Source organism: Giraffa tippelskirchi, chromosome 1, assembly GCF_054371585.1.
Source record: "Giraffa tippelskirchi isolate mGirTip1 chromosome 1, T2T-mGirTip1v1.2.pri, whole genome shotgun sequence".
Taxonomy (NCBI): Eukaryota; Metazoa; Chordata; class Mammalia; order Artiodactyla; family Giraffidae; genus Giraffa; species Giraffa tippelskirchi.
In genome coordinates, this window is record NC_137275.1 from 221,968,497 (window position 1) to 221,987,467 (window position 18,971).

At 39.6% G+C, this 18,971-nt stretch overlaps 1 long non-coding RNA gene and 1 pseudogene across 1 annotated transcript in view; both read left to right on the forward strand.

The window, feature by feature from the left end:
• LOC145540895 (uncharacterized) overlaps positions 1 to 18,971 on the forward strand; it is a 137,581-nt gene that overhangs the window by 112,803 nt on the left and 5,807 nt on the right. The window lies entirely within an intron of this gene.
• LOC145521862 (5S ribosomal RNA) lies at positions 10,847 to 10,965 on the forward strand (annotated as a pseudogene).

Below are 18,971 nucleotides of genomic sequence, written 5' to 3' on the forward strand. Positions count from 1 at the left end.
TGAAGACGTTGTTGATCACTCAGTCGTGCCTGATTCTTTGAGACCCCATGGACGGTAGCCTGTCAGGCCTCTTTGTCCACGGAATATTCCAAGCAAGAATACTAGAGTGGGCAGCATCCCCTTCTCCAGGGGGTCTTCCCAACTCAGGGATTGAACCCATGTGTCCAGCTTTGCCGGCAGATGCTTTACCATCAATCAGAAACTACACTTTAATCAGATCCTCAGGAGGTTTGTACTCAGATTATCATTTGATAAATCGGAAATGGAGTACAGAAAAGCAGAGGAAGGAGGAATTATTTTGACTTGATGTGATTGAGGAGGATCCTACAGCAGAGGGCAGCAGACTGATGTGCTTATCAAGGCACTTGAATCAGACAGACCTGGATTAAGCTGGAGGTAGTCAGCAAGTTATTTAAATGATTTGGCCATAAAATGGGCACGGCATTAGTGCCTGTCTCCTAGGGAGCAAGAAAATACTTGTTATGTGGAAGTAAGGTGGGTGTGGGGAATGAAGAAGTGGACAAGGGAAGGAGGGGCATTAGAATTAAATAATCCACAGCACTGTGGCAACTGAAGAGAATACTATTGTTGGCCAGGGGAAGCGATAATGCCATTAGCAAAAACAGAGAAGAAATTTCATCATGTGGAAGACGAAGAGGAGGAGGATAGCACGTCTAGTGTTTTCTCTGGGAATTTTGACCCTTGAGTCTCACTTCAACATGTCAGTCTCTGAATGCCAGACAACTTGCAAAATTGAATTCAGCGGAAGTAGAGGTGGGTTCTTCCTCTCAGTTGCGTTCCTCCACTGTGCTCCCTGGGGGCCCCTGAATATTTCCCTTAAATAGATACAGAGCAGCCCTTAACTTCACTGTAAAAAGGCTCCCTGAATGCAGCTCGATTTTTCACTCCACATAGCATTTTGCTTTATGCACATAGTCATCTAATGTAAAGGGTAATTCGGGGTTGATAAATTAGCAGACAGGAAAGAGGCCTACCCGGAGCTCCAGTGAGCCGTTTAGCATTTGGTGAGCTCTGCAGCGCTCTGGTCACTCCCCACACGCAGAGGCAGTAAATATCCCTCTCCGGGTGGTGCTTGTGGAGGACGCCTCTGCATTTTGATGTTCTGTGAAGTGCAGTCCTGTGAGCAGCAATCATGTCATGTCCTAGATTAGAACTTCGGAGCCATACTTCTGGGGGTCTTTTTAGTTCAGTGGGGAAGCTGTACTCCAGGGAGGTGTCATGACTTCCTGGGATCCTTATTCAGCTAGTTATCTAAGTGAGTTATTTAGGTACTTTTCTTTCTTTCTTTCCCCCATCCCTCTCTCCCCACTGCCTTCTCTGTCTCTGTTTTTCTCTCTCCTTCCATGACTTTTCACCGCTGGTGAAAAGTTAGTGATGTTGGATAAAAGTGAAAGTGTTAGTCACTTGGTCATCTCCGACTCTTTGAGACCCCATGGACTGCAGCCCACCAGGCTCCTCTGTCCATGGAATTCTGCAGGCAAGAATACTAGGGTGGGTTGCCATTCCTTTCTCCAGGGGATCTTTCCAACCCAGGGATCGACCCCAGGTCTTCTGCATTGCAGGCAGATTCTTTACCGTGTCAGCCATCAGGGTTAGATAAATATAACTATAAAATTAAATCAAGTCAGGCTTAAACAGGGAGCATGCATTGAGGTAATTCTGTTTCATTCATTATTGAGATGCGGTAGTGTTTTTTTAAGTATAGTTGCTTTACAATGTTATGTTAGTTTCAAGTATATAGCAAAGATATCTATCTATCTATATAAGATACAGAATATTATATATATCTATAATTATACCAGTTATAACTATATCAGTTATAGATATAGATCTATAATAGTCTTTTCAGATTCTTTTTCCTTATAGGTTATTATAAAATATTCAATATAGTTCCCTGTGCTATACAGTAGGTCCTTATTGGTTATCTGTTTTATATATAGTGGTGTGTGCATGTTAATCCACAATTCCTAACTTATCCCTCTTCTTCCTTTCCTTTTTGCTAACCATAAATTTGTTTTGTATAACTGTAGGTCTATTTCTGTTTTCTATATAAGTTCAGTTGTGAGATGCAATTGTCTCATTGTGACCCTGCGTAATAGCTCATCTGGCTTAGGAACCGAGACTCCTACTCAAGGTTAAACTCAATATGAATCTATAGTATGATGTATCTGGACAAAAAAAAGAAAGAAAAAAATAAAAAGGGTCTCATATAAATATCATCTCAGATGAAGCTCAAGCTGATGAGGCTGAAGGTTATATGCATTCCAAAGGAGCTGGGTATTACGATATTAAAGTTTCTCCTGACTCCAAAAGTTCACTCCTCTGGGAAAATTGTTTCACTAAATTTAGCACCTTCAAGCTGGTAAGTTGAGAAGAAACAGGATATAAGGTGAGCTTTTTTAAAACTTGAAAATTGCATATGTGAGCTCTGAATTCAGCATCTTCATTCCTTTGTAAGGATTGGCTTTTCCATTAGGGCTCCCTGTGGGCCTGAGCTCTGTAGAAGGAAACACTTCTTTTGAGGTGGTAATGGATTATATGTAAAGGAAGTCCACCTGCCTTTCAGGTCCTATGCCAGTGGACTGTTTATTGGAATCATGATTATTTTTATTATTTTTGATAATCTGTACAATCATTTTGCTGCCAAATTCCTCTTGTTTCAGGTTAATATACCCTGGTCTTTAGGTGATGCAGTGAGGATCCTATACTAGTAGACTGTTTATTGGAATCATTATTAATTTTGTTATTTTTGATAATCTGTACAATCATTTTGCTGCCAAATTCCTCTTGTTTCAGGTTAACATACTCTGGTCTTTAGGTGATGCAGTTAGGATGCTAGACGAGATAGCAACCAGGCTGGCTTCATTTCTTTTTTAAAAATTTTTATTTATTTCCTTATTTTTATTTTAGTCTGGGTTGGATCGTCACTGCTGGGTGCGGGATTTTCTCTCCTTGCGGCAAGCAGTGTCTACGCTGTACGTGTGGTGAGCAGGCTTCTCATTGCCGTGGCGTCTCTCGTTGTGAGCATGGGCTCCAGAGCATGGGCTTCAGTAGATACGGCATGCAGGCTTAGTTGCCGCTCAGCATGTGGAATCTTCCCTGACCAAGAATAGAACTGATGTCCCCTGCATTGGCAGGCAGATTCTCAACCACTAGACCACTAGGAAAGACGCTGGCTACGTTTCTGTCTCGGACAAATTGCTGACAGTGAGCCACTTACATTCTCTGCCTCTACTTTACTACTCACTGAGTTGAGTCATTCCAGTCCCTGGCATTTGTGTAGAAGCTGATAGTTTTAAGTCATGTTTATGGTCATTTTTTTCTTCATTAGAATCTCCGAATTATCCAATGAAGAGATCAGGGTAATATTGATATAGATTTTTTAAAATCGTTTTACTGAAGAGGAAACCCACAGGATGATAAATCAAGTGCTTGTTTAAGGTTAGATTGCAATAAATGAGGAAGAATGTCCTTGAACTCAGAGTTTTTGACTTTCATCAAAAGATAACAAAGTTTGAAAAGATAAAGTTATGTCTCTCATGCAAATATAGAGTGAACATATTATTTTATTTAACTCATTAATTAATAAGGGTGACAGTCATATATTACAACTAGTTCAAAGGAAAACTCAAAAGTATCACAATGTACTATATTGTATTATAGTACAAAGTATTATAATGAGATGAGAAATGCTGCAATCAATGTACAAATGAATTTTTAAATAATTTTTCCCCAAAATGTTCAATAACCATAGGATGATAATCCATTGCATTTCATGGACATAATTTCTATTTCTATAAACAAAAATTATTTGTATTACTGTTAGTTGTCTACAACTTGTAGGATTGTAAAATAACTCAAAGACAACGTGAGGTAGAGACAACTCTAATGGGTGAGCATCTTACGAAATTTTTAACAATAGCTTCCTAAACTCAAAATGTAATGTTCTCATTGTACAAATCCATATCCTAAAGAATAATCCTTTTTTTCTCTCTGATACTACAACTGATCATCCATGATATTTGTTATATAGATATCAATATTTTAGAGTTGTTAGCATTCAGGAATAGATGCTAAAATACTCAGGTAATTATCATACTGGTAAAAAAATTTTAAAACATAGTGATTAGCATTTATTGGGCACTTACTATGTACTGAGAGCCAATAGCATCTATTAATAAGTGACTTTGTTTTTCTTATGTCATATAATCATCAAAGCAATCATATGACATAGGGGCCCATTTTTCAGACAAGAAAATAGTCATGAATACAGAACTTATACCAAGCATCCATTTAATATTCAGTAGAATAAGATCCTAGATTTTAATATTTTTGTAGTACTTAAATGAATCACATTATGCATAAAATACTTAATTGCCCCATACTTGAATTTGGCCATCTAAAATGGAGGTGATAATATAAAAATACAGTGCTATGAATCCCAGGAGGGATTCAAGAAATTTAGGAACAAAAATATTATATCAGCCTAAGAGTATATCACTAAGAATTGTCTGTGAAATCCCCATGTGAAGTGAATGGTTTTCATCAATGCCTCTCATAGGACTCCTACTGAGAGACTGTTCTGGAAGAGAGGGGTAGGGACTATATGTCTCTGTTTATAACAGAAAAAGCACTCTCAATTAAATCATGGTCTTCAAAACTGGACAAAGATAACACTTCCTCTGAGCAATTTACAAGATTTATTTAAACTTTCTGAGCCTCAGTTTCTTCATCTTAAAATGGATGAAGTACCATTACAGACCTCAGATGGCCTCGTGGGTTAAATGAGATAAAGCACTTAGGATTATGCTTGGCACATGGTAGAATTCAACAAATGGAAATTTATATGATTTATTATTATTGTTAGGCCCCCTGTGTTCAAATTCAGCATCCGCCTTTAATATTAATATTACTTTACATTTTAAATAATGACTTTGTCTGAAAACAATTTTAAGTAATAGATATTTTAGAGTGCATATTTCCTGACCCTGCCATCTCTCTGGGGATTCTCTTATATGCCCTCGGGGAGCTGTACTTTCTCCATTGAGAAGATGATACTAACTCTTCAATGTCCCTTTGAATTTCGTCTTATAAGGCAGGCTATGCATCTTGCCTCTGACATCGGAATACAGAAAGGGACAGGGCACAGTTTAACTCTGCTGCAGTAGGAGTAATTCTTAGCTTTTGTTGGGATGAGCAACTTGAGACAACTACTTTCTTGATTTGGAAAAGATGACTTTTAAATTGCTTAAATCGAATCTCTCACTTCAAAAAGTGCCATTTATAAGGCATTATGAATTTAACCCAATTCAGCCCTTCTTTCTACTGTGTTTCAGGTTGTTATTGAACTTTGGAGGGCACAGACATGGAAGGAAGGAGCCCCTCTCCTCCAGGGACTCACTGTCTAGTTGGGAAGCCCAACAGTCACAAGGAAACAATCCATGCTAGATTTACAAAATTAACATTAGAAAGTAAATCCAGAGGTTAAAAGCCATTGGCCAGTAGGCCGGCTTGACCTGCAGATATCTATATTTGATTTGAATTCTGTTGCAATCTTTCCAAGTTTAAATATAAGAATCGCCATTTTCTAAACCAAAATAAAACTAGATCTCAGAAGAAATTCAGGATTTCAGGTATCTCCCTAACATGGACTTTGAAATCCTATCCAGCAACCGTGAGTGATCTGTGAGCAGCAATAGTCACTTCTAAAAGGCTCTAGGGCTCTCTAGTTCACCATATCCAGTTTAAATTACTGATTTATCCTAACTACTCAGGCCCTGAGTATATTTGATCATGTGACCCTGGAAATAGTGACCCCTGAGGAGTATAATGTGTCCAGGGGAAGAGAGAAATTCATTTCACAGGGTAATGAAGCTGGGAAAGTAGCAAAGTAAAATCTGAGCATCTACTGTGTGTCTCATATGTCACATACATTTTCTCAATTAATTTTGCAATGACTGTCTTAAGTAGGTGGCACTATAACACTTTCACATTTGAGAAAAATGAGGCTCAGAGATGATTTAAAAATAGCCTAATTGGCAGAGCTAAGATGTAATTCCAATATAGCAGACAGAAAATAACCTGAGAAGATTTTATTTTTAAATGGATATATTTGCTTTGTAGTTTATATTAATCAGGACAGAGTAAGCTCTGCTGTAGTAATAAACACCAATATATCAATGACTCAACATATAGTAGTGGGCTCAGCAAACTCTAGGGCAATAAGCCTCCTTACCCGAAGCAACCGGTGAACTCAGCAGTTTCTGTCTTGTAGCTTCATCATGGCAGCAAGAGTTTCCCACAGTTGCTACTGCAAGAGGAAAGGGGAGCTCAGCCATTCTGCATGGCTTTCACTGTCTCAACCTAGACGTGTTACTTCTGTTCTCAGTCCATAGTTCAAAATTAACGGAATGGCCCTGCTAAAAAGCAAAGAGCCTGACAAGTCTGTGTGCCAGGAAGGAGAGGGGACTACATGTAAGTGAACATGAGTAATGTTTATCACAATCACCTTTAGCAAGTTATAGAAACTCTCTGTCTCACCTTTGTTTCTGGGAAAGTTTAATAAAATATTTCTCACAAGATTTTAGTGATGGTTTGCGATGCTGTTCATAAAGTCCTGCGTATAGTGGATGACTTCTAATGACTGATAAAGGCATCAGTTTGATTTGCTACATCTGGTGAACAGAATGAGAGGTCACGGTGCTTTTTCTGTGTAGAATTAGGCAACTGAGTTGTAGCCTCAGTTCCGATACCGATGGTTAGTAGCTGTGGGAAAATCTCTGAGGTTTCATCCAAAGGGTGCACGTATGCGTGCTAAGTCACTACAGTCGTGTCCAACTCTTTGCAACCCTATGGACCGTAACCCTCCAGGCTCCTCTGTCCATGGGATTCTCCAGGCAATAATACTGGAGTGGGTTGCCATGCCCTCCTCCAGGGCATCTTCCTGACCCAGGGATGGAACCCAGGTCTCTTACGTCTCCTAGCATTGGCAGGCTGGTTCTTTACCTCTAGCACCTGGGAAGCCCTTACCTAAAGGGTTAGAGGGTGAAAATACATGATCACTGGGCTCCCCTCCGCTCCCATAGTCTGCGTCCATGTATAGTCTCCTTGGGAACAACTGTGAATGTTGTCTACCAGCGCCTCACACACTCCTCTGACCCAGAGTTAGTTGTTCCATTGGCAGAAATAGAGACAAAACATAATTTCCCATTTGAGGATTCTACCATGTAGGGCGTCCAGCACTATGTTAGATAAAAAAATAAATGTTTGAGGAAATAAGTGACTCACTGTATTAGACAGCTCAGGCTGACATAAAAAAATCCCACGGACTGGGTGGCTTGAACCACAGATTGCTTTGTTATAATTCTGGAGGCCAGAATTTCAAGATTAAGATGTTGTCAGGACTGGTTTCTGATGAGAGTGGTCTTCCTGGCTTGCTGATGGCCACCTTTTTGCTGTCCTTACACAGCCTTTTCACTGTGTGCACACATGCCTGGTGTCTCTCCCTGTTCTTAGAAAGTCATCAGTCTTATTGGATGAGGGCTTCACCCTTGTGATGTTAATTAACCTTTATTACCTCCTTATAGACTCTATCTTCAAATACACTTACATTAAGAGATAAGGCTTCAACATATGAATTCACAGGGGACATTATTCAGTCCATAATACCACCATAAACCATGATGATTGAAAATATGGCCCTAGAATCTGGACCATAAACAATTCTTTAAAAGGATTCCCTTTTCTACAGGATACAGTGATTTTCAATGGAAAAGGCTCTACTTTGGGAGCACTTTCTTATCAAATTCTTATCGCTTCTCTTGGTCTCTGCTTCTTATCTGTGAAATTAAGGTAGTAACTAAGCAATGTATATGTTTTATCTCTAATCCAATCCAAAAGATTAATGGTGAAAACAAAAGAACTGAGACCATGTGTGGGATCAGCAAGAAAGTATTGTATGATTAACTACAGATGCTTTTTATGGGCACAGAAGGTGACAAAATGATATTCACAAAAGTTATGTATCTGAAATTTTTGTATTCGAGTAAAGGACCTACCAGCTCTAAGATCATCACTCTATCAATGAGCACAGTCCCTTTTAGAAAGAGTCCCTTAGACTTAGAAAATCAGAAAGTAAACAGTATTTGGTCACTTTTTCAAGTCGAGACCTAAAAGCAAATTGGAAATAAATAATGGGGTCCTGATGCCCAAGGGGAGACCTCTGTCAAACTGAGTAGGAGACATGGTGAAGTGAAGTGAAAGTAACTCAGTCTTGTCCGACTCTTTGCGACCCCATGGACCGTAGCCCGCCAGGCTCCTCTGTCCATGGGAGTCTCCAGGCAAGAATACTGGAGCGGGTTGTCATTCCCTTCTCCAGGGGATCTTCCTGACCCAGGGACTGAACCCAGATCTCCCGCATAGCAGGCAGATTCTTTCCCATCTCAACAGGGTGGATAACCTGTTAGTTAGAAAACCTGAGCAGAGACCCTGCGGTGTGTTCACCAAAAGGGGGCAGGAGAGGCCAGGTTCAGCCAAGTAGGCGGAGCTGCGCTGGGCCCGCAGCTGGTAGATGCCAGCTGCCAGGAGAGTGCGTGAGGGGGCAAGCCTGATGCTGAAATGACAGAGCAGGAGTGATTTTTTTTTTTTTTTTTTTTTTTGCCAAGGAGCACTCGTACCATGCGGAGAGAAAACGATGGCTTTCCATTTGCTTTCAAATCATTCCCTCACCGTCCTGAACTTGCTGACCCGGACCAGCACTTTCACCCTAAGCAGAAATAGCAAACTGCACGTCTCTCGTGGACCTGGGAGGGCAGGGGCAGAGCGCCTGGCGATTTTCATCGCAACCCCCCGCCAGGGTTTATTTCTATCTCTTGGGGGAAGAACGCTTGCTAGGGAGGACAATTAACTCATCAGCTGCTATTCGCGGGGCCTAATGACTGCCAGGCTTTTCTGGGAAATCGCAGTCCTCTCGCTTCCCTTCCCGGAAAGGACTTCCTCCTGCCGGGAGGCTGTTTAATCAGAACCACAAACAGTCGTGAATCAGGGGCAGGCAGTGGTATGAAGCAGTGTCTCTCCTGTGGGGAACCCAGTGATTGTGGAGGGAAAGCTGAGCAAAACCTGGCTGCATCTCCCCCGGGGCGTAGAGACTGACTGCCTCCCGTAGTGTGTGAACAAGACCTCTCTGCGATGCTGATCTTGATCCTGCTGCCCATCCTCTTAGTGGTTATACATACAGTCCACATCACATAAGTATGCTTATATCCTTTATATTTGAGAATTGAGCTGGTATTTATTCTGGCCATACATACTAAACATTTTGCCCTCCCCTTACATTACTTTCTCCAAGACTACTCCAGTAACCTGAGTTCTTTTTTTTTTTTCAACTCTTACCTCTTTGGATCTGTTCATCACAATGATAGCCAGAGATTTTCAAAGAACATCGCTTTGTCAGATCACGGTCAGCAATTCTCTTGGAAGTTTCCAGTGGTTTCTCACTGTATTTATAGTGAACTGCTTACCATGACCTACCATGCCAGGCTTGACCTGGAACCTGCCCACTCTTCAGCCCCACTTCAAGACACCATTCCCCAACTCATTCTGCTCCCTGTGTCTTTTAAATCCTAGATGATAGAAAGTGTCTCTCTTTCTCAGTGCCTTGGTACATCTTTGCTTTGTTTAGAATCCTCTCCACCTGCTCCTTACTCAGATTCTACCCATTTTTCAAGCCTAAGCTTCAATGTCTCTTTTTCCATAAATGTCTTTTCTGATCTTCGTAGAGGTTGTAACAGTCAGTTAGGGCTGTCATAGCAAAATACCGCAGCCTGGGTGCCTTCAACAAGAGAAATTAATCTTCTTGCAGCTTTGGGAGTACAGATGATCAAGGTCAAGGTGCTGATATGGTTGGTTTTTCCTAAGGTTTCTCTCCATAGCTTGCAGATGGGGAGGCTTAGCCCAGGTTTTCTCCTTCTCTCAGTGTCTTTGTATGTATATATATATATATATTTTTTTTTTTCTATTTCTGCATTCCTGTTATTTCTTCCTCTTTTTGAAAATATTTATTTATGTGTTTATTTGGCTGTGCTGGGTTTTTAGTTGTGTCATGTGGGATCTTTGGTTGCAGCTTGGGGGATTTAGTTCCCTGACCAGGGATCAAACCCAGGCTTCCTGCACTGGGAGCATAGAGTCTTAACCAATGGACCACCAGGGAATTCTCCTTTTTCTCTTTTTATAAATATACCCATTATATGGATTAAGCCCCATACTTATGCCCTCATTTAATTACCTCTATGAAGATCCTATTCTCTAAATATTGTCACATTTGGAGTTAGGGCTTCAATACATGAATTGGAGGGGACACAATTCAATCCATAACAGAGATGTTTCCGTATCTACATTCCGCATGAGATTATCTGTTATAGCACCCAGAGATTTTCATTCATAATTTTCTTTCTATGTACTTTAAATTTTGTCATTATTTTAAAGCGTACATTTAATTGTCTGTTTATTATAAATTCCACTAGATTGGTAAACTTAATCTCCTTTTCACCATTCTATCTCCGGCACCTGGAATAGTGCCTAGAACACAGCAGGCACTCAAATATTGATTAAATGGAAGAATAATTTGACTGTTCAGTCACTGGGCAGGGCCTAGGTCTGCTTGTTCATCACCTAATCACCAATATTATAGCTGAGGCTGTTACCTGTATCAACTTGAATGAGAGAGCAACTCATCACAGGAAGCAGGCCCTCATCACTAGCACTCCTAACACAGTGTATTGATCAGGGTCCAGTCAGGAGATAAAATGCATTCTTAAATTCAAAGGGAGTCCACGGCCATCCCACCCTGAATGTGCCCGATCTCGTCTGATCTCAGAAGCTAAGCAGGATCAGGCCTGGTTAGTACTTTGATGGGAGACTGCCTGGGAATACCAGGTGCTGTAGGCTTCAAAAGAAAAAAAAATTGAAGGGGAAACTTTCGATATAAAAATTTATTAACTAGTAAATAAGGATTAGGGCTTCCCAAGTGCTGCTAGTAGTAAAGAACCTGCTTGCCAATGCAGGAGATTTAAGAGATATTGGTTCGATCTCTGGGTCAGGAAGATCCCCCAGAGAAGGACATGGCAACCCACTCCAGTATCCTTGCCTGGAGAATCCCATGGACAGAGGAGCCTGGCGGGCTGCAGTCCATGGGGTCTCAGAGAGTCGGACATGACTGAAATGACAGCACACAAACAGGGATTAACTGCTAAGAGAGGAAAAGAGAACTCTGAAGAATATAGTAATTGCAGAAAGAGGAGTGTTTCCAGAGCTCAACTCCAGTATCACAAAGCCAAGTGAAGAAGGGTAGATTTGGAATTGAAAGGAAATAATTTGATAAATGCAATACTTGGTGCTTAAGAACACAGACCCGAGTATAGGAATATCTGGGTAAAAATTCAATATAGGACCATAGATTTTGATTTCTAAATTTGGAGGGGCAGAGAACTCTTTAAAGGAGAGGTAGAATTAGAACTCGACTTTGGTAATCACATCAGTCTATAACATGAATTGTTGCTGTTGTTAGTCGCTAAATCATGTCCAACTCTTTTGCAACCCCGTGGACTGTAGCCCACCAGACTCCTCTGTCCATGGGATTTTCCAAATGAGAATACTGGAGTGGATTGCCATTTCATTCTACAGGGGGTCTTTCTCAACCAGGGATGGAACCCATGTCTCCCACGTAACAGCGGATTCTTTACTGCTGAGCCACTGGGGAAGCTTTTTTATAAGAAGAATACATATGATAATAACTTTATATGCAGAAGGATTTGATATGGATTTAAGAAACTAAAGACCTAATTCAAAGTAACTTAATTAGGACTTTTTTCCCACTAAAAAGTGTTTAAGATAGGTCTTGTGTTAGTTAACTCAATGGCTCAATAAATTATCAAAGACACAGATCTTTTAACATAATTCTCCTTGGCCACATCCAACATGTAAACTTGTCCCCTTATAAAGTTTATCTCATGGACCCATTTTGTTGGCAGTTGTTCCAGTGATCATGTTGACTGACCACTCCCAAAGACAGAAAAGGAATTGTCCTTTTCATGAGTTTCTTTTTAAGAGCAATGAAACATTTCCTCCCCCCAGAACCTCTGCTTATGATTGTCTTAGCCAGAACCAAGCTCAAGGCTGTATTTAAACTAATAATTATTAAGGGCGATAGGACAGCCATATTGACTTAGACCCACAATGATTCAGTCTTCATGGTGAGGTTGAGCATAATATTTATGGAGCCACAAATGGGGTTATTTTAGGAAGTAAAGGGATGACTGTTGAATAGAAAATCAATAACATCCCTGCAATAGAAGAAGATTTGCCCAGGGAATAGAACTTGGTGAGGGCAACTGTACCCAAAAGAAGAGTTGATGAGAAGACACGGGTATTGGAAGCTATTAGACTTAATGAGGGAGTAGTTGACCCTTGAACAACATAGGTTTGAACTGTGCAGGTCCGCATAGATCAGGTCAGTGCCCCTAACCCTCGTGTTGTTCAAGAGTCAACAGTATTTCAAATCATCCCACTTAACTGGACTATAGGTTGTGAAAGGGAAGAGTGAAGCACAAGACTGGTAAATCATTTGGAACATGCTTACAGTACCTCTGATGCCAAGCAGTTGTTTTGGATGAATGAGAAAACTTTGGAAAATAGATGTTCAATTTGCAGTTATAATTACTATACATGTTAAAACAGATATAATCTCTTTTAGTGAATTTGTAATTTTACAGAACCATACAAAGATCTATATGGGCTTCCCAGTGACTAAGCAGTAAAGAATCCTCCTGCAATGCACGAGCCACAGGAGACTCGGGTTCAATCCCTGGGTTGGGAAAATCCCCTGGAGGAGGGCATGGCAAGCCGCTTCAGTATTCTTGCCTGGAGAATCCCATGGGCAGAGGAGCCTGGTGGATTAGAGTCCATAGGTTTGCAAAGAGTCAGTCACGACTGAAGTGACTTAGCATGCATGCACCCATAAAGGTCTATATGGAAATAAATAATAAAGTAAATATCAAGAAAATAAAAGAATAAATAATTTAAATATTAAGAAAAAAGCATAATCATAATTTCACAACACTGTAAAACTTGGGCCTGGGAATTTCCTGGCAATCCAGTGGTTAGGACTCTGCTCTTCCCCTGCAGGGGACACCAGTTCAATCCCTGGTTGGGGAACTAAGATCCACCATGCTGTGCTGTGCATGATGCGACCAAAATAAAACAAGAAACCCAGGCCAAAAAGAATAGAAGAAGTTGTTTTCCAAGCCACTAAAAGAGAATTTTAATCAATAAATCATTATTTGATGAACATTCACTATAATTTTTCCAAAATTATACTCACTAGCATTTTAGCTTCTCTGTACATTTCCTGATAAATGATACAGCTGAACTGTAGCCCTCCCTCCGATAAAAGATATAAACACACTGAATCAGTGAATGTGGCCTTATTTTGAAAAGGTGTCTTTGAAGATGTAATTAATGTAAAGATCTTGGGAAGACATTATGCTGGCCTGAAATCCAATGACAAGTGTCCTTATAAGAGAAAGACAGAAGGTGATTTGAGACATGGATAAATGGGCAGGGGGAAGAGTCATGTGGGAATGGAGGCAGAGATTAGAGTAATGGGTTTATAAACCAAGGAAGGGCAAACCTTACTAGTAGCCTCCCAAAGCCGGTAAAGAGGCATGGACTAGGCTCTTCCTCAGAACTTCCAAAGAAACCAACCTTACGGACACCTTGATTTCAGACTTCTGGCCTCCAAAACTGTGAGAGAATAAATTCTTATCATTTCAAGCCACCAAATTTTTGGTAATGTATTATAACAGCCTTAGAAAATTATATCGATTTCATTACCCATTCACCCATTGATGAACACTTAGGTTGTTTCCCTACGTTGGCAATCGTAAATAATGCTGCAATAAACATAGGGATGCACTGTTTTCTAAAAGTAATGTTTTTGTGTTCTTCAAATACCCAGAAGTGGAATAGCTGGGTCGTATGATAGTTCTATTCCTAATATTTTGAGGAATCTCCATATTGTTTTTACGTCATGAATATGCCAATTTATAGTCCCACCAACAGTGTATGACAATTCTCTGAACTCTACATCCTCTCCAACGTTTGTTGTTTCTCGTTTTTGGGGTAAATAGCTATTCTAACAGATATAAAAGGATATCTCATTGTAGTTTGTATTTATATTTTCCTAATTATTAGAGGGGCTTCCCAGATTGCTCAGTGGTAAAGCATATGCCTGCCAAGCAGGAGATGCAGGAGATGTGGGTTCAATCCCTGGGTTGGGAAGATCCCCTGGCATAGGAAGTGGCAACCAATTCCAGTATTATTGCCTGGGAAATCCCTTTGAGAGAGGAGCCTGGTGGGCTACAGTCCATGGGGTCACAATAGTCAGACACGACTTAGTGACTAAACAACAACAAATAATAATGAGACAGTGAGCATCTTTTTATGTGCCTATTTGCTATCTGCAGGTCTTCTTTGGAAAAATGCTTACTCAGATCCTCTGTCCATTTTTTAAATTGAGATTCCCATTGTTGAGTTGTATGAGTATATTATGCATCTTGAATATTGACCCCATATGGGATACAAGATTTGCAAATATTTTCTCAATTCCGGTACACTAACTTCTAGTTTTCATGATTTTTTTTTCACCACAAAGAGCAGAAACTTCTTTTTGTTGTTCAATCCCTCAGTCATGTCCGACTCTTTGTGACTCCATGGACTGCACCTTCACCATCTCCTGGATCTTGCTCAAACTCATGTCCATTGAGTTGGTGATGTCATCTAACCATCTTGTCCTCCATTGTCCCCTTCTCCTCCTACCTTCAATCTTTCCCAGCATCAGGGTCTTTTCTAATGAGTCAGCTTTTCACATCAGGTGGCCAAAGTATTGGAGCTTCAGCTTCAGTATCAGTTCTTCCAATAAATATTCAGGATTGATTTCCTTTAGTTTTCCTAAAGTCAATCCTAAAGGATGACTTTTTTTCCTTTAGGAAAAACCATATTTTCGACTGCACAGACCTTCGTTGGCAAAGTAATATCTCTGCTTTTTAATATGCTGTCTAGGTTGGTCATAGCTTTTCTTCCAAGGAGCAAGAGTCTTTTCATTCCATGCCTGCGGTCACCATCTGCAGTGATTTTGGAGCCCAAGAAAATAAAGTCTGTCACTGTTTCCTTTGCTTCCCCATGTATTCACCATGAAGTGCTGGGACCAGATGCCATGATCTTAGTTTTTTGAAAGTTGAGTTTTAAGCCAGCTTTTTCACTCTCCTCTTTCACCTTCATCAAGAGGCTCTTTAGTTCCTCTTTGCTTTCTTCCATAAGGGTGGTGTCATCTGCATATCTTATCTTTGATGTATATATCTTTGAGGTAATCCCATTTGTTTATTTTTGATGTTGTTTCCCTTGCCATTGGAATCAGTTCCAAAATGACATTTATAAGATCAATGTCAATGATTTTACCACTTATATTTTCTTCAAGGAATAATATTATTTCAGATCTTGTATTCAAGTTTTAATCAATTTTGAGTTAATTTTTGTGTATGGTATAAAATAGTGGTCTAAATCATTCTTTTGCATGCAGCTGCCCAGCTTTCCCAACATCATTTATTGAAGAGACTACTTTTTCTCAATTGCATATTCTTTGCTTCTTTGCCATAAGTTAATTGTCATAAATAAATATTAATTTCCCACATATGTGTGGCTTTATTTCTGGGTTCTCAATTCTTTTGCACTGATCTGTGTGTATGTTTTTCTGTATGCACCATATTGTTTTGATTATTATAGTTTTATAGTATAGTTTGAAATCAGGATGCATTATTCCTACAGTTTTGTTCTTACTTAAGATTATTTTGGTTATTGGAATCATTTGTGGTTTCATACAAATTTTAGCATTATTTGTTCTAGTTCTGTGAAAGATGACTTTGGATTGTTAATAGGAATTGCACTGAATTTGTAGATTGCTTTGGGTAGTGTGGACATTTAATAATATCAATTCTTCCAACCCCTGAACACAGAGCATGTTTTCACTCATTTGTGTCTTCTTAGGTTTCATCAGCAACTTAGAGTTTTCAGTATACAGGTCTTTAATTTCCTTGGTTAAATTTATTTGTAGTTATTTTATTATCTTTTATGACATTGTAATGAAATTGATTTCTGACTTTCTATTTCTGATAGTGTGTTTCGTGTGTAGAAACACCATAGCTTTCTGTTTATAGATTCTATATCCTGCGACTTTGCTGAATTTATTAGTTCTGAGAGTGGTTTGTTGGAGTCTTTAGGGTTTTCTATATATAGTATCTTGTCATCTGCAAACAGTGACAGTTTTGCTTCTTCCCTTCCAATTTGGATTCCTTTTATCTCTTTTTCTTGCTTAATTGCTATGGCTAGGATGTCCAACACCATGTCAAATAGTAGTGGAAATAGTGAGAACTCTTGTCTTATTCTCAGAGGAAAAGGTTTCAGCTTTTCACTGTTAAGCAGGATGTCAGCTGCAGGCTTGTCACGCGTGACCTTCCTTATGTTGAGGTTTGTTCCCTCTGTGCCCACTTTGTCTTTTAGTTACTAGGGATCCATCAAAACTTTCATCTAAAGGAACCACAGTAAGTACCTAACATGTGTCTGAATGAACGATTACATTTTAGGGACAGGATATATCACTCTTCATGAACACAGTACATTATTTTCCACAACAAAATTATGATGCATGAACAATTTAATCTAAGTTGGGACATATATTGCGCTAGCATTCCAGCATCGAGGATGTCCATGCGAACATGCTTGAGAACATATGGAGCACTGTGAATCGCAGCCTCTCTGTGCAGCTCCAAATATGCTATTATATATCTTCTGATTGTTTTTTTTTTTTCCCAGAGCAGAGTTAGTTTCTCCCATATGTGCCACTGCAACCTAATGAACAGGCCTCTGTGGCAAACATTATTAAATGTTAAAGATAAAAAAAAAAGAAATAAAGTTGTTGGAAGAAAGGGACCAGTCTCTCTCTTTCTGGTTAGCTGTCAGTTCTCCAGGGTTTCTTTCTCTTCTTTATAAGATTAAAATATGTCATAGCTAAGGACCCCTGCAGAGAGAGTGGGGGGGGTGGAAACAGATGGTATAGTTGGCCTAGGAAAGCAGGTACCACAGAAAATTTGAACAGACTCTTGTAGTGTGAAAGAAATGATAAAACAGAAAGGCATGAATTTTAGAGAGACAGAGTTCAGGCTCTGGAAGTTATTCTGTATTGTGTAATCTTGACCAAGTGCTTTAATATAGCGGGCCTCACTGTTTCTGTCTTTAAAACGGAGGCAATACCCACCTCACGGGAGTATGCTGAGAATTAAATGATATGAAGATATGATTCTCTTGGTATATACTTCATCTATGTAGAGGTTGGAAGTAGGAAAAAAAAAATAGAAAGGACACATCAATGGTAATTCTTTCTATGTTTGGGTTTTTAAAATACAGAGTCACATGTCCCTGTATGCAGGGAATTCTACATCTTTTTACGACTCACTCCAGTCACACTTATACCAAACTAGAAGCAAACAAAATAGAATCAGAATCCCTAATGTTACTAGTTTACAGAGATTAAGCAAGTCATTTTCTGTAGCTGAGCTGTGGTTTCTTTTTCTAAAAGGAGAAAGAGAATCCTTTAAGACTAAAATATTTTAATCATATTTAAGCTCATCATGAAATCTCCCTCCTCTTGGCACTTAGAATTGAAAGTAAGCATTAGTTCATACTAACTTTTTCAATATTTTCAGTTCTCTTTTGTGCAGATGTGGGTCATCTTACCATTCTGTTTTGAACACTTACTGTGTGTTCAACTGAACAAGTGATTTAATGTTTATAGTGACCTGATAAAAAGGGATAAAAATTATTATCCTTACATTTCAAATGAGAAAACTGAGGCTTGAAGACAGAAAGTAGCTTTCTGAAGGTTTTGTAAGTAATAAACTGGAATTAAGATTTGAAACCATAACTGTTCTCTGGCTTAAAATCCTACACTTACTAGATCTGTATTCAATTTCATTGATCCTTGAGGGCAGGCACGCAGTGTCCCTCATCTGTATACCTTTGAATAGACAGGTTGTGTCTTCCCATGAGGGCTTCCCAGATGCTCAGTGGTAGGGAATCCGCCTGCCAATGCAGGTGACATGGGTTTGATCCCTGGTTCAGGAAGATCCTCTGGAGGAGGAATCAGCAACCCAGTCTAGTATTCTTGCCTGGGAAATTCCATGAACAGAGGAGCCTGGTGGGCTATAGTTCATGGGGTCTCAAAGAGTCAGACACAGCTGAGTGACTGAGCATATATGCACCACACCCCATGAGGAGAGGTGGAGGAGAAAAAATTCAGTAAGTAGCCTGATTCTAATCTCTCTCTCTCTCTTTTTTTTTTTTTTTTTTTTTTTTTTTTAATAAACTGGGCTATGGTGGGAACTCAACATTCTGAAAACTAAGATCATGGCATCTGGTCCCATCACTTCATGGAAAAGAGATGGGGGAACAGTGGAAACAGTGACAGACTTTTTTTTTTTTTGGCTTCAAAATCACTGAAAATGGTGACTGCAGCCATGAAATTAAAAGACGCTTACTCCTTGGAAGAAAAGTTATGACCAACCTAGACAGCATATTAAAGAGCAGAGATATTACTTTGCCAAGAAAGGTCTGTCTAGTCAAAGCTATGGTTTTTCCAGTAGTCGTGTATGGATGTGAGAGTTGGACTATAAAGATAGCTGACTGCCAAAGAATTGATGCTTTTGAACTGTAGTGTTGGAGAAGACTCTTGAGAGTCCTTTGGACAGCAAGTTGATCCAACCAGTCCATCCTAAAGGAAATCAGTCCTGAATATTTGCTGAAAAGACTGATGCTGAAACTCTGATACTTTGGCCACCTGATGTGAA